Source organism: Mustelus asterias, chromosome 8 (assembly GCF_964213995.1).
Source record: "Mustelus asterias chromosome 8, sMusAst1.hap1.1, whole genome shotgun sequence".
NCBI lineage: Eukaryota > Metazoa > Chordata > Chondrichthyes > Carcharhiniformes > Triakidae > Mustelus > Mustelus asterias.
In genome coordinates this window covers 106,259,194-106,272,816 of record NC_135808.1, presented here as the reverse complement: position 1 = coordinate 106,272,816, position 13,623 = coordinate 106,259,194, and positions in this window count along the sequence as shown.

Genomic DNA, 13,623 nt, shown 5'->3' with positions numbered 1-13,623 from the left:
GCTAACGCCTCCCAGCCCACCCTGTTTGCTGCCCTCCCTCCTTCCCCACTGATCCTGTCTGCAGAGTGGCAGTGGGACCCCCTAGGCCCTGCCCCCATAGACCCCACCCCCTTGGCACTGCCCCATGCCTGATAGACAATGCCAAAGTGTCCCTTGGGTATTGGCATTTTGCCTCTTGGGCAGTGCCAGTGGGCACAGGCTGGCACTGCCAAAGTGCCAGTGCCCAGCGGGCACCACCCCTCCCACCAGCCAACCCCCTGAGTGGCCCCGATTGTCTCGCCTTCACTCCAGTGGGCTTGGGCCTTTAGTTCCCCATCAGTGGGGAGTTACTGTAAACCCCGCTGGAGTGAACAACTTCTGGCAAGGGGGAGGGGGGCGGGCGGGGCGGGGGAGAGATGCTAGTGGGCCCGGAGATTTCAGTCCCGGGCCTGCTAATTGTATTTAAAATATATTAAAATCTTTATTCCGTGCCTCCCCACTGATATCCGGCACGAAGTTGACGCCGCTGGAAATCCGGCACTGGGAGACACTATCGAGGCAGGAACGCATGCTCGAATCCCATGCATCGCCCGCCACGAGATTGTCCTGGCTTGCTGCGCTAATTTTTTTGCGCAACGGGATGGGAGAATAGCCCCCAGTGTCTCCGCCATTTGTGTGTTCTCCAATATTAACTCCCCAGTCTCATCATTTAAGGGACCAATGTTGTCTTTTATATCCTTATGGAATCTTTTGCTATCCGTTTTTATATTTTGCACCAGATTTCTTTCATAATTTGCCTTTGCTCTTTTTATTAATTTTTTAGTAATCCTTTGTTGGTCTTTAAAAGATTTCCAATTCTCCAGCCTGCCACAGACCTTTGCAATATAAGACCATAAGACATAGGAGCAGAATTAGGCCACTCGCCCATCGAGTCTGCTCCGCCATTCAATCATGGCTGATATTTTTCTCATCCCCATTCTCCTGCCTTTTCCCCCATTACCCGTGATCCCCTTATTAATCAAGAACCTACCTATCTCTGTCTTAAAGACACTCAATGACCTGACCTCCACAGCCTTCTGCGGCAAAGAGTTCCACAGATTCACCACTCTCTGGCTGAAGAAATTCCTCCTCATCCCTGTTTTAAAGGATTATCCCTTTAGCCTGAGGTTGTGCCCTCTGGTTCTAGTTTTTCCTACTAGTAGCAATGGTATGCCTTAGTCCTTATGTCATCTTTAACCTTCTTGCTTAGACATGGATTCATTTTCCCCCTCTTGCAATCTTTCTTCCTCTCTGAAATATATTTTAGTTAGGAAGAATTGCATATCGCCTTAACTGTCTGATTATACATAGGCAATGGATAATCTTTAAAGAATTATGACATTGTTAATGGCAATTATACATTCCTTCAAGGCAAAAAAAAATCCAAGAATAAAAATTAGTTAACTGTGGCTAACAAAGAAAATTGAGGATTGTATAAGATTAAAAGAAAAGGCCTCTGCAGTTGCCAGAAATAGTAGTAAAACTGAGGATTTGGAGCATTTTAGAATGCAGCAAAGAAGGACTAAAAATGATAAAGGAAGAGAGAATAGTATATGAATGTAAACCAATAAAAAAACATAAATGAACTATAAAAGCTTCTATAGGTATGTAAAAAGGCAAATGTGGGTCCATTACAGGCAGAGTCAGGATAATTTATAATGGGGAATAAAGAAATGGCAGAGAAGCTAAATTATTACTTTGTCTGTCTTCAAAGATTAATATACGAGAAATCTCCCAGAATTAGATATCCAAGGGATTAAGGAGATTGAGGAACTGAAAGAAATTAGTATTAATAAGAAGGTTGCATTGGAGAAATTAATAATACTGAAGGTTGATAAATCCCCGAGACTTGATATTCTATTTGCTGGAGTGTTGGAAGAGGTAGGTAAGATAAAGGATGCATTGGTGATTATCTTCCAAAATTCTATAGATTCTGGAATGGTTCCTGCAAGGTAACAAAAATCACTCTACTATTTAAGAAGTGAAGGAGAGAGGAAATGGGGAACCACAGACCTGTTAGACTTGCATCAGAAGTAGGGAAGATGCTAGAATCTATGAAAAGAATGCGATAAGTGGACACTTGGATAATAATGGTCTGATTGAGCATAGCCAACGTGGATTCATGAATGGGAAATCATGTTTGACGAACCTGTTGGAGGTTTTTTGAGGATGTTACTACCAAAATTGATAAAGGGGAGTCAGTGCTCGTTGTGTACGCAAGGCTTTCGATAAAGTGAAGCACGTGTCTTGTTTTTATAATGCAGTACAATTGACACCATATGCTGTGAACTAACTTTATTAATAACACATTTTAATAATGTGAACAGACAACTGCAAGGCATTTGCAACCTCGTTACGACTTTCTCTAACATGTGCTTACTGACCGTCGACCCCATAGGTCAGGTGACCACATGTAATAGTGTACTGTATTGTACGTAATATCGGAGTCCACAACCACAGTCAATTATTATCATGACACCCGGGATCAAGGGTAAAATACTGGCATGGATTAGGGGCTGGTTAACAGGCGGAAAACAGGGTAGGAAGAAAGGGGTAATTTTCACATTGGCAGACTGTAACGAGTGGAGTATTGCAAGGATCAGTACTCGGGACCCTGCTGCTCACAATGTGTGCCAATGATTTGGATGTGGGGACCAAATGTAATATTTCTAAGTTATTGGATGATACAAAGTTAGGTGGGAATGTGTGTTGTGAGGAAGATGCAAAGTGGCTTCAGGAGGATTTGGACAGACTCGGCTGTTGTGCTGCTGGAGTACACCAGAGTGACACTCCACCTCTATATTTAAAGGTTTTAATATTCACCGCTGGAAGCTTATTTCTGTGACAGACCCTAAGGAACTTTCGAAGTCAGGGATTAGGAGTTTGAAGGTCAGGAATTACATTTCCCAGCTCCTCTCGGGAATTTCTTGCACGTGCTGCAGGGACCGGGCTGTGGTTGCACAGTTACTGTTTCCTAATTCTTCAGACTGGGGGGCGGGCGGCTCTGTACGCAGGCACAAAGCAAAAGGAAGTAAAGTGAAACAGTGTGGAGTTACAGGTCAGGTGACCTGAATACTTTTTTGTCTCAAGATGGCGTTGGAACGAGGCGACTCCTTGCGAGCTGTGCCCAGCATACCTTCAAATTTTTTTACTCTCGTTCTATGCTTCTAAAACTTTATTCTAACTCTTTTAAACTCTCTAACACTGACCTTGCATTAAGTTGATCTTTCTATACACCCTAGCTATGACTGTAACACTACATTCTGCACTCTCTCGTTTCCTTCTCTATGAACAGTATGCTTTGTCTGTACAGTGCACAAGAAACAATACTTTAATTGTTAATATACATGACAATAATAAATCAAATCAAGTCAAATAGGAGTACCGTTAGAGAGGTGTCCTACAGAACAGGATACAGGGAAAGAAAAGGGAGAGATCCCTGGTAAGGGACAAAGTAGAGATCAAAGATTGATTCCATTGACTCAAGATAAATGACAGGAATAAAGAAAGTGGCTCCAAGTGTCATGGTAGCACAGTGGTTAGCACTGCTGCCTCACTGCACCAGGTTTGACCCTGGTTTGATTCCCGGCTTGGTCACTGTCTGTGTGGAGTTTGCACATTCTCCCCATGTCTGTGTGGGTTTCCTCCGGGTGCTCCGGTTTCCTCCCACAGTCCAAAGATGTGCGGGTTAGGTTGATTGGCCATGCTAAATTGACCCTTAGGGTCAGGGGGATTAGCAAGGTAGATGTGTGGGGTTACAGGGATAGGGCCTGGGTGGGATTATAATCAGTGCATACTCGATGGGCCAAATTGCCTGCTTCTGTACTTAGGGATTCTAAGTTAAAGGAAGAGCTGTGGGAAGCAGACTTGAAGCAAAGTGGGCTTGAAAGAAGCAGTGGGGATCTGGTGACGACTTATTGATCGCCTTTGCAGCAGTGGTGTTCTGCTCGATAAGGCCAAAGATTTGAAAGTGTGGTTGGAAGGCAAAGCTTGAGTGTACATGGAGATCCAGAGAAAAGGAATCGCAGAAGGTGAGATTGAAACCCTGGAGGTGAACAACAGCACAAAGCCTACTTTCTGTTTCCTTTGCAGCTGCATTGTACATCAGTCGTTGCCTATTTAGTGAATATGGAATTTGTCTTTTTTTTGCCCCAATGCCCAGCTCTCAAACCTGCGAAGCAGCAGGTTAACAGCTTACAAAATAAAATGACCTAAAATCCACCGGCCAACTCAGTATTCACCACCAGTGTGAAGGGAGAAAGGCCTCAGTCATAACTCAGACATAACAAAGCCCTCAGCAAGTCGAGAGAGAAGTATACAGCTGAGAGAGAAAAGCTGCAGAGGTTGGTTTCAATTTATTCATTGGAGAGGCTGAAACTTCTCGAGTGTCTTCCTGAACAAGCAACTGCTTCTGAAATTTATTTCACTTAGTTTGACCTAAATTCATCATGGCAGCCTAAACTGGAATAATCAGTAGGTAAATTGTATTCTCCTGCATTTTGTTGGGAATCTTAAAAGGACTAAGAACTCCATGGTTTGATTTCAAGCCTTAGGGTGGGATTTTACGACTTCGCTCGGGCGAGATCATAAAATCCCGTATGGGGCCAACAGAGATTTTCGTTCTGCGAGCTTTGCCCGCCCCAATTCCGGGGCGGGCGAGGGGTAGAATTCCGGCCTTAATCTGTCAAACAAAGTCAAGAGGCAATTTAACTGCTTGGGAACTGTGTAGAAACTATTGTTTTGATGTGTATCATCATCAATCAGTATCCTGCTCACAATAGTAAATTCATGTTTCACTTACTTGACCGCAGGGAAGTAACACCCAGCCTTGGCTATGGTTATTTAAACAGTGAAATATTTCCCAGTTGAATGAGAACATTTCTGTGGTCTTCGAACATTGGAGCAGGGGTAAGACATTCACCCAAAACCCTATCCTGCTACATGTTTGATCTACATTTTAATTTCACCTCTGCTTCCTATCAGTTAATATCCTCACTGAGCGAAAATCGATCTCGCTTTGTATCCTCCTGCACAGCCCAGCTCATGCGGCAGTGACAAGCTCCACAACCTTTATGTCACACTGTCAGATACCTGACCAGTTATCTAAGTGAGATCTGACCAAGTATAAGCACAAGACACTAATGCATGTGCATTGTTAATAGCTGCCCACATGCACAATGGGGAGGGGAGAGAGGGGGCTAGAATCAAACCTTCAAAGCTACCTGATAACAATACAACGACCCCTGTGGTAGTGTGGTCTCTTTAAGAGGTGATCCTTCACGAACAAGGTAACTGGGCCAGAATTTAAGGATGAGAACCTTGGCTAACCTTTTTCCCGATGGAAGAAGGTGGAAGAGAGAATGTCCGGGGTGTGTGGTGTCCTTAATTATTCTGGCTGCTTTGCCGAGGCAGCAGGAAGTGTAGACAGAGTCAATGGATGGGAGGCTGGTTTGCGTGATGGATTGGGCTACATTCACAACCTTTTGTAGTTCTTTGCAGTCTTGGGCAGAGCAGGAGCCATACCAAGCTGTGATACAACCGGAAAGAATGCTTTCTATGGTGCAGCTGTAAAAGTTGGTGAGAGTCGTGCTAACCTGCCAAATTTCCTTAGTCTTCTGAGAAAGTAGAGGCATTGGTGTGCTTTCTTAACTATAGTGTCGGCATGGGGGGACCAGGACAGGTTGTTGGTGATCTGGACACCTAAAAGCTTGAAGCTCTCGACCCTTTCTATTTCATCCCCTTTGATGTAGACAGGGTTATGTTTTCCTCTGTGCTTCCTGAAGTCAACGACAATCTCCTTCATTTTGTTGACATTGAGGGAGAGGTTATTGTGACCGCACCAGTTCACCAGATTCTCTATCTCATTCCTATACTCTGTCTTGTCATTGTTTGAGATCTGTCCCACTACGGTGGTGTCATCAGCAAACTTGAAAATCGAATTGGAGGGGAATTTGGCCACACAGTCATAGATGTATAAGGAGTATAGTAAGGGGCTGAGGACACAGCCTTGTGGGGCACCGGTGTTGAGGATGATCACGGAGGAGGTGTTGTTGCCTATCCTTACTGGTCGTGGTCTGTGAGTTAGGAAGTTCAGGATCCAGTCGCAGAGGGAGGAGCCGAGGCCCAGGCCACAGAGTTTGGAGATGGGTTTCGGTGGAATAATAGTGTTGAAGGCTGAGCTGTAGTCAATAAATAGGAGTCTGACATTAGGTTTCTTTGTTATCTAGGTGTTCCAGGGTTGAGTGCAGGGCCAGGGAGATGGTGTCTGCTGTGGACCTGTTGAGGCGGAAGGCAAACTGTAGTGGATCCAGGCAGTCCGGGGGGCTGGAATTGATTGGTGCCATGACTAGCCTTTCGAAGCACTTCATAATGATGGATGTCAGAGTCACCGGACGACAGTCATTGAGGCACGCTGCTTGGATTTTCTTAGGTACCAGGATGATGGTCATCTTTTTAAAGTAGATAGGGACCTCCGATTATTGTAAAGAGAGGTTGAAGATGTCTGCGAATACCCCAGCAAGCTGATCCGTGCAGGATCTGAGTGCTCGTCCGGGCACCCCATCTAGGCCAGTTGCTTTCCGTGGGTTGACCTTCGAGAAAGCTGCTCTGACATCTGCAATGGTGACCCCAGATACAGGTTCATCCAGGGCTTCCAGGATGGAGGGCATGCTCTCGCTGACCTCTTGCTCAAAATGGGCGTAGAATGCATTGAGCTCATCAGGGTGGGGTACGTTGAATCCGGCAATTTTACATGCCTTCATCTTGTAGCCTGTTGTGTCTTGCAGACCTTGCCATTGTCGGCCGGGTTCTGTGTGGCTAACCTGGGACTCTAGCTTGGTCTGGTACTGTCTTTTGGCATCTTTGATGGATCTCCTTAGATCGTATCTGACTTTCTTGAATAGGTCAGGGTTGCCTGACTTGAACGCCTCAGACCTGGACTTCAGCAAACAGTGGATATCCCTGTTCATCCATGGTTTCCGGTTGGGGAACACGCGGATTTGCTTCTTTGGCATACATATCATTGTGCTGGATGGTAGATTGGCTGAGGTGAATGTCAGGGATTATTATTGATGTGTGTATACTAAAGGTAATTAATTTTAAGCTAATGTAAGGTGGGAATGATTGATAAGAAAAACTATAATTGATCTGATTTTGATTGTAAATGCCAGATTGTATACACTAGATCGGAGAGGCTTTGTCGCTCTAACTCAGAGCTACTTAACCCTTCTGGTGATCTCCTTGCAGCTGCTTATTTTCTTTAAATAAATGTTAGGTCTTTATACAGAGATATCTGCCTCATGAGTTTTGTATTGCCTGAAGTTAAGACAGTACCGGTCATCTTGATTTACCCCACAATAAGGTCGGAACAGCATTTATACTCCGACCATGTAATTTTGTGGCTGCTGAATAAATTAACATAAATTCTATCTTGTGAAATTGCAACTGGTAAAACAAAATGCAAACAATTTTGTGAGTTTGCTGTGGATTGTTTATTGATGTCCTCAGGAAAGAACATTTTGCCAGGTTGCTCTGTTCCCAAAAACTAATGGAAACATAAAACATGGAAACTCAGAGCAGCGTGTAGGCCTGCTCCACCATTCAGTATGATCATGGCTAATCCTCTTTCTCAACACCATAACTCCAGCGCTCTCCCCATACCCCTTGACACCTTCAGAATCCAGAAATCTATTAATTTCCTTCTTAAATATATTTTGTGATTTTGGCCTCCACAGCCTTCTGTGGTAGCGGTTTCATTGGTCAGGTTCACTACCTTCAGAGTGAAGACATTTACCCTCATCTCAGTCCTAAATAGCCTAACTCGAGTCCTGTGACTGTGGCCGCTTATTCTAGATTCTATAGTTAGAGAAAACAGCATCTCTCCATCCAGTCCGTCCAGCCATGTCAGAGTTTTATGTTTCAATTATATCCCCTTGTAGTCTTCTCAATTCCAATGAATTCCAGGCCCAGACTACTCAATCTCTCCACATATGACATCAGTGAAGAAAGCCACCAGATTCCTTGGTTTTATACATACAAAAATAAACTTTACTGTACAAGGCCAGAAAATTTACTTATTTCCGATGGACCACCTGAATGCTACATTTACCTGGTCGAATGGAAGTCAACTTTTGGACGATCAGTCACTTAATATGTGGACTTTCAACTTGCGGCAGTTTGAGCCACCTCAATTATTTAGTTATTATCTATCTTATGGTCTAACATTCAGGGTAAGTATGAGAATGTGACTTAACAAGCTAACAGTAGTGGAATACACTACACTGTACAATAAATGGCAGATATAACCAAGACAGAGGCTATGGATTTCTCAACAACCCACCCAAGTGTCAGTAACTCTGAGCCAACAAATCTCACTGAAACCTCTCTCTCTCTTATAAGGGATTCCAGTCTTCATTTTTGAAGATCTAATCTTGGAATTCTCCCAAAATAATCACTCCAACTCAATGGCACCAATAACAGCCCACTTCACAGGGTTTTAATCTGCTGAGATTCTATTCAGCTGGATTTCTGAGTATGCATCCAAATACAAGCTCAATTTCAGCCTTTCAGCCATGCTGAGCAGAACACCACTGCTCCAAAGTGGTACCTTTATCCCAACAGCCAGAGGCATGAACATTTGTCTCCCCACTTCACTTAAGTCTGCTCCTGCCAGTCCTTTTCCTGAGTCGAGCCGGTTTCTCTGCTCCTCTCTTTTTAATTGAACTTTATCTATTTCTGTACCTCTTTCTGGGATTCTTCTTTTGGGACCATAAGACATAGGAGCATAGGCCCATCGCGTCTGCTACGCCATTCAATCATGGCTGATATTTTTCTCATCCCCATTCTCCTGCCTTTTCCCCATAATCCTTGATCTCCTTATCAATCAAGAACCTGTCTATCTCTGTCTTAATGACACTCAATGATCTGGCCTCCACAGCCTTCTGCAGCAAAGAGTTCCACAGATTCACCACTCTCTGGCCGAAGAAATTCCTCCTCATCTCTGTTTTAAAGGATCGTCCCTTTAACCTGAGGTTGTGCCCTCTGGTTCTAGTTTTTCCTACTAGTGGAAACACCCTCCCCACATCCACACTATCCAGGCCTCGCAGTGTCTTGCAAATTTCAATAAAGATCCCCCCTCGTCCTCTAAACTCCAATGAGTACAGACCCAGAGTCCTCAACCATTCCTCATACGATAAGCTCTTCATTCCTGTGAACCTCCTCTGGACCCTTTCCAAGGCCAGCACATCCTCCCTTACATATGGGGCCCTAAACTGCTCACAATACTCCAAATGGGTCTGACCAGAGCCTTATACAGCCTTAGAGGTACATCCCTGCTCTTGTATTCTAGCCCTCTCGACACAAGTGCCAACATTGTATTTGCCTTCCTAACTGCCGACTGAACCTGCACATTAATCTTAAGAGAATCTTGACCAAGGACTCCCAAGTCCCTTTGTGTTTCTGATTTCCTAAGCATTTCCCCATTTAGAAAATAGTCTATGCCTCCATTCCTCCTTCCAAAGTGGATAACCTCACACTTTTCCACATTGTATTCCATCTGCCACTTCTTTGCCCACTCTCCTAACCTGTCCAAGTTCCTCTGCAGCCCCCCTGCTTCCTCAATACTACCTGTCCCTCTACATATCTTTGTATCATCTGCAAACTTAGCAACGGTGCCTTCAGTTTCTTCTTCCAGATCGTTAATATATATTGTGAAAAGTTGTGGTCCCAGCACCGACCCCTGAGGCACACCACTAGTCACTGGCTGTCATCCTGAAAAAGACCCCTTTATCTCCACTCTCTGCCTTCTGCCAGTCAGCCAATCCTCTATCCATGCCAGGATCTTACCCTTAACATTGTGGGCACTTAACTTATTTAACAGTCTCCTGGCGGCACCTTGTCAAAGGCCTTCTGGAAATCTAAATAAATCACATCCACTGGTTCTCTTTAAGTAACTTCCTCGTTACCACCTCAAAGAACTCTAACAGATTTGTCAGACATGACCTCCCCTTGACAAAGCCGTGCTGACTCAGTCCTATTTTATCATGCACTTCCAAGTACTCTGCGATCTCATCTTTAATAATGGACTCTAAAATCTTGCCAATGACCGAAGTCAGGCTAACCGGCCTATAATTTCCTGAATTGTCAGGGACCTCTCCCTTTTGGGACAACTCATTGTCCCCTCTCCCTGTCCTCTGCCAGGGATACTTATCTTCTATGAAGCTCTGCTCCTGCAAATGTGACTTGGGTTTTCGCACCCTTTTCTTCATGCACAAACATACAGGTCCCCAACAAATGTAACGATACAGAATTGTGCATGTGCAGTTTGCTCCTGATCGATGCATGCACAGAAACTCAGAGATCCATTGGGTGTGGAAGTTCCCTACCTCTACTTTCATCATTAAGGTAAATTTGGTTTTCAGAACAACATGTAGAAAACAGAGGGTGGGATTCTCCAGCCGTGTCGCCCCAAAACTGGAGAATCCCACCCGAGCTCAATGGACCTTTGTGGGTCTGCCCCCCACCCGCTACGAATCCCATGGTGGGCGGGACAGGAGAATCCTCCCAGAGTGTCTGTATTAAGTCCTCAGAGGCAGAAGTCCTATACCAAAATCCCCTCATTAACAAGTCCGACAACAGCATACAGAGTGCTTTCAGTTAGCAGTCTACACTAGGGGTCCAGTGGAACTGGCACTCCTGGTTAAATACAAAGCATGAGGTTCTCTGATTAGCCCATCAATTTGGCTCTTAACGAGGGAGTTCATATTCTAACAGGCTAAGCTCAATTGCTTGATTAGAATCATTACAATGCCTCAAAAATGTGAAGGGTTGAGATTTAGGCCGGAATTCTCCTGTCTTGCCGGCCATGGGAATTGTAGTTGGTAGGGAGGGAGTGGGGACTATGCAAAGGTCCATTGACTTTGGGTGGGACTCTCCGGTTTTGTGGCGAGTGCGGCCAGAGAATCCCACCCGTGGTTTTTAGCTGCTGCAGAATGGAGAAGCTTCAATTCAAAATGTTAAAATTAATTATTTTAAATAATGATTATTTTTTATGCTTCTTTAGTACTCTTTTTTTTACCAACTGGGTCCTGAAAGATTGTTTTAATTTACATCATGTTTTGTGTCCTCCCTGCCAGAAGCTCTGGGTTCAAGTCCCACAGTAAGAAGTCTCGCAACACCAGGTTAAAGTCCAACAGGTTTATTTGGTAGCACAAGCCACTAGCTTTCGGAGCGCTGCCCCTTCCAATGCCGGCATCTCCACTTCAAGTCCCACCCCAGGAAGATTCATCCATAGTGCAGCCAATGTCATTATGAATTGAATTGATTTATTATTGTCACATGTGTTGGAATACAATGAAAACTATTGTTTCTTGCGAGCTATACAGACAAAACATACTGTTCATTGAGTACATGGGAGAGAAGGAAAGGAGAGGATGTAGAATGTAGTGTTGCAGTTAACCTTCCAAAGCATATCAATGGTTGGTGTTAAGAGCCATGGTTGTTAACAGCTGGAAAGAAAATTGGAGTCCCTATCATCATTATCCGTAGTGATTTAGAACATTGTTTAGATTTGATCTAAATTGGAATATCGGATGGGCCAGTCAGACAATCATTCGAAATTGTTTATTTTAGCATTAAACTTGTGACAATGTAGGTAACTAAGGATTGGTTCTGAGCATTTTGTACTATTATGAATAACCAGATTTATCTTGGTGCCTGTAATAGCTCCACAGAGGCGAAAGTCCCATCACCAAGTTACGTTACTTTATTTACACCATACATCTGTACACATCCAGCTCTCCAGTTGCTCTCAGCTGAATGCAGGCTGAGAGACCGACACACCTATTTAAATAGGGAGCATGAGGCTCCCTGAGTTAACCATCAATTAGGACTCATCAGGTATTTCTTTTGATACCAATCAAGTAAACGAACTCAAATTAACTTAGGGAGGACTCATCAGGTATTTCTTTTCATAGGGAGGACTCATCCGGTATCTCTTTCGGGTACCAACATAAACTAACTCAAATTAACTTAGGGACAAAGAGGACTCATCCGATAGTTCATACTCTAGCAAGCCAACCTTATTAGCCTGGCTGAAGTCATCACAGTGCCACAGAAGAGACCATAGCTGAAGGGACAATACTGTTATGATAAAATTCCCATCAAGGTCAAAACGGCAACTTGTCGATCAAGGTCATTACTCTTAATTGGCAACTCAATGATTCAACTTCATCATTTGGAATTGGACAACCCTTTTTCCCCAGCTGAGGATGGCATACCAAAACAGAGAGCTCTTGTGCTCCAGCCTGCCAGGGAGATTTCAAGCTAATGTATGAAGACACACATAGCCTGTAGAGAGGTGAGTGCCAGTTTCCAATGAGCTTTTCTATCAGAGAGACAGAGTTGTGTGTATATTTGTTTATGGTTTCAAGAGAAATAGGAAATGGATGTAGCTTCGTGGAAAAAAGTATGAGTTGTACATTCATGTATTCCGTGTAAAACAAACCAGTTAGTTGATTTTTAATAGGCCTTGTCTCTCTAGAGTGTTTTTGAGTCTGGCTTCAGATAAAAACAGAACATTGCAATGCATGAGAGATCGCAATATCCCAGAACAAGCACGGGATCCATTGTTACAAACTCTGGGAAATGCTATAATTTAACTAGATACTGGGTAACAAATGTACACCAGATCATGGGGAACGTGAAGCCTGCTTATGGGAGTGGCTGGTGTTGCTGAAGCTGAGAGAACACCTATTGCAGACTTGTGGAATTTAGAACAGCTGCCTCTGCAGGCAATCTGTGTGCACACATTTGACGCAGCTAGTGTGATTTGTCAGTGCGTTATGTAGTGCACACAGGGGATGGGAAGCCTGTGCGAAGCAGATGCCGAGCTAACTCAACTTCAAAAGCAAATCCTGCGGTCTCCCACAAGAGGAGGACCAGCTTCCACCCTTACCCGATAATTCAAGAAAATGTGCACATCAACATGAATAATGCAGCAAAATGCAACAATTCTCAGGAGAAGAGGCACGGACTCTGACCGTGGGAGTCACTCAATGCAGGAAACACCAACTACAGGCTGACACAGCAGCATAATGATTTCTATTCACAGAATGTTCTCTCTCCATGCTTCTGCAGCTGTCTGTTGCTACTCCTTGCAGCCAATGAATTCCAAGCAGGGGCACATATTCTGCTTTAAAGCATCTAAAATTTGAAGCCTTGCTTTATTAATTCTCAATCTGCAGAGAATTAATTGTGAGGAAACCCTGAGTGCCAAAAAAATTCTCTATCAGTAAACTATATTTAAAAATCGAGTTCTGCCACTCAGATTTCCCTCCTGATTAATTTTCTTTTCAGCATTGCCACTCCAGGATCGTATTTTTTAATGTAAAGCACAGGATAATCCTGATGTCAAAAGTGGTGGGTATTTGAGAGCATTACAAACGCTAATCCAGTCTCATGTCTGAATGAACATGAGCTTTCTCTTGCAGCTTGCACCTTTGCTGGATAGCCATCTTGTGACCCACTCGCACTCAATCAACCGACAGTACATACATAGCCACTATCTACATTGCCTTGTATTCCACCATCACAGACAGTTGGCATTGC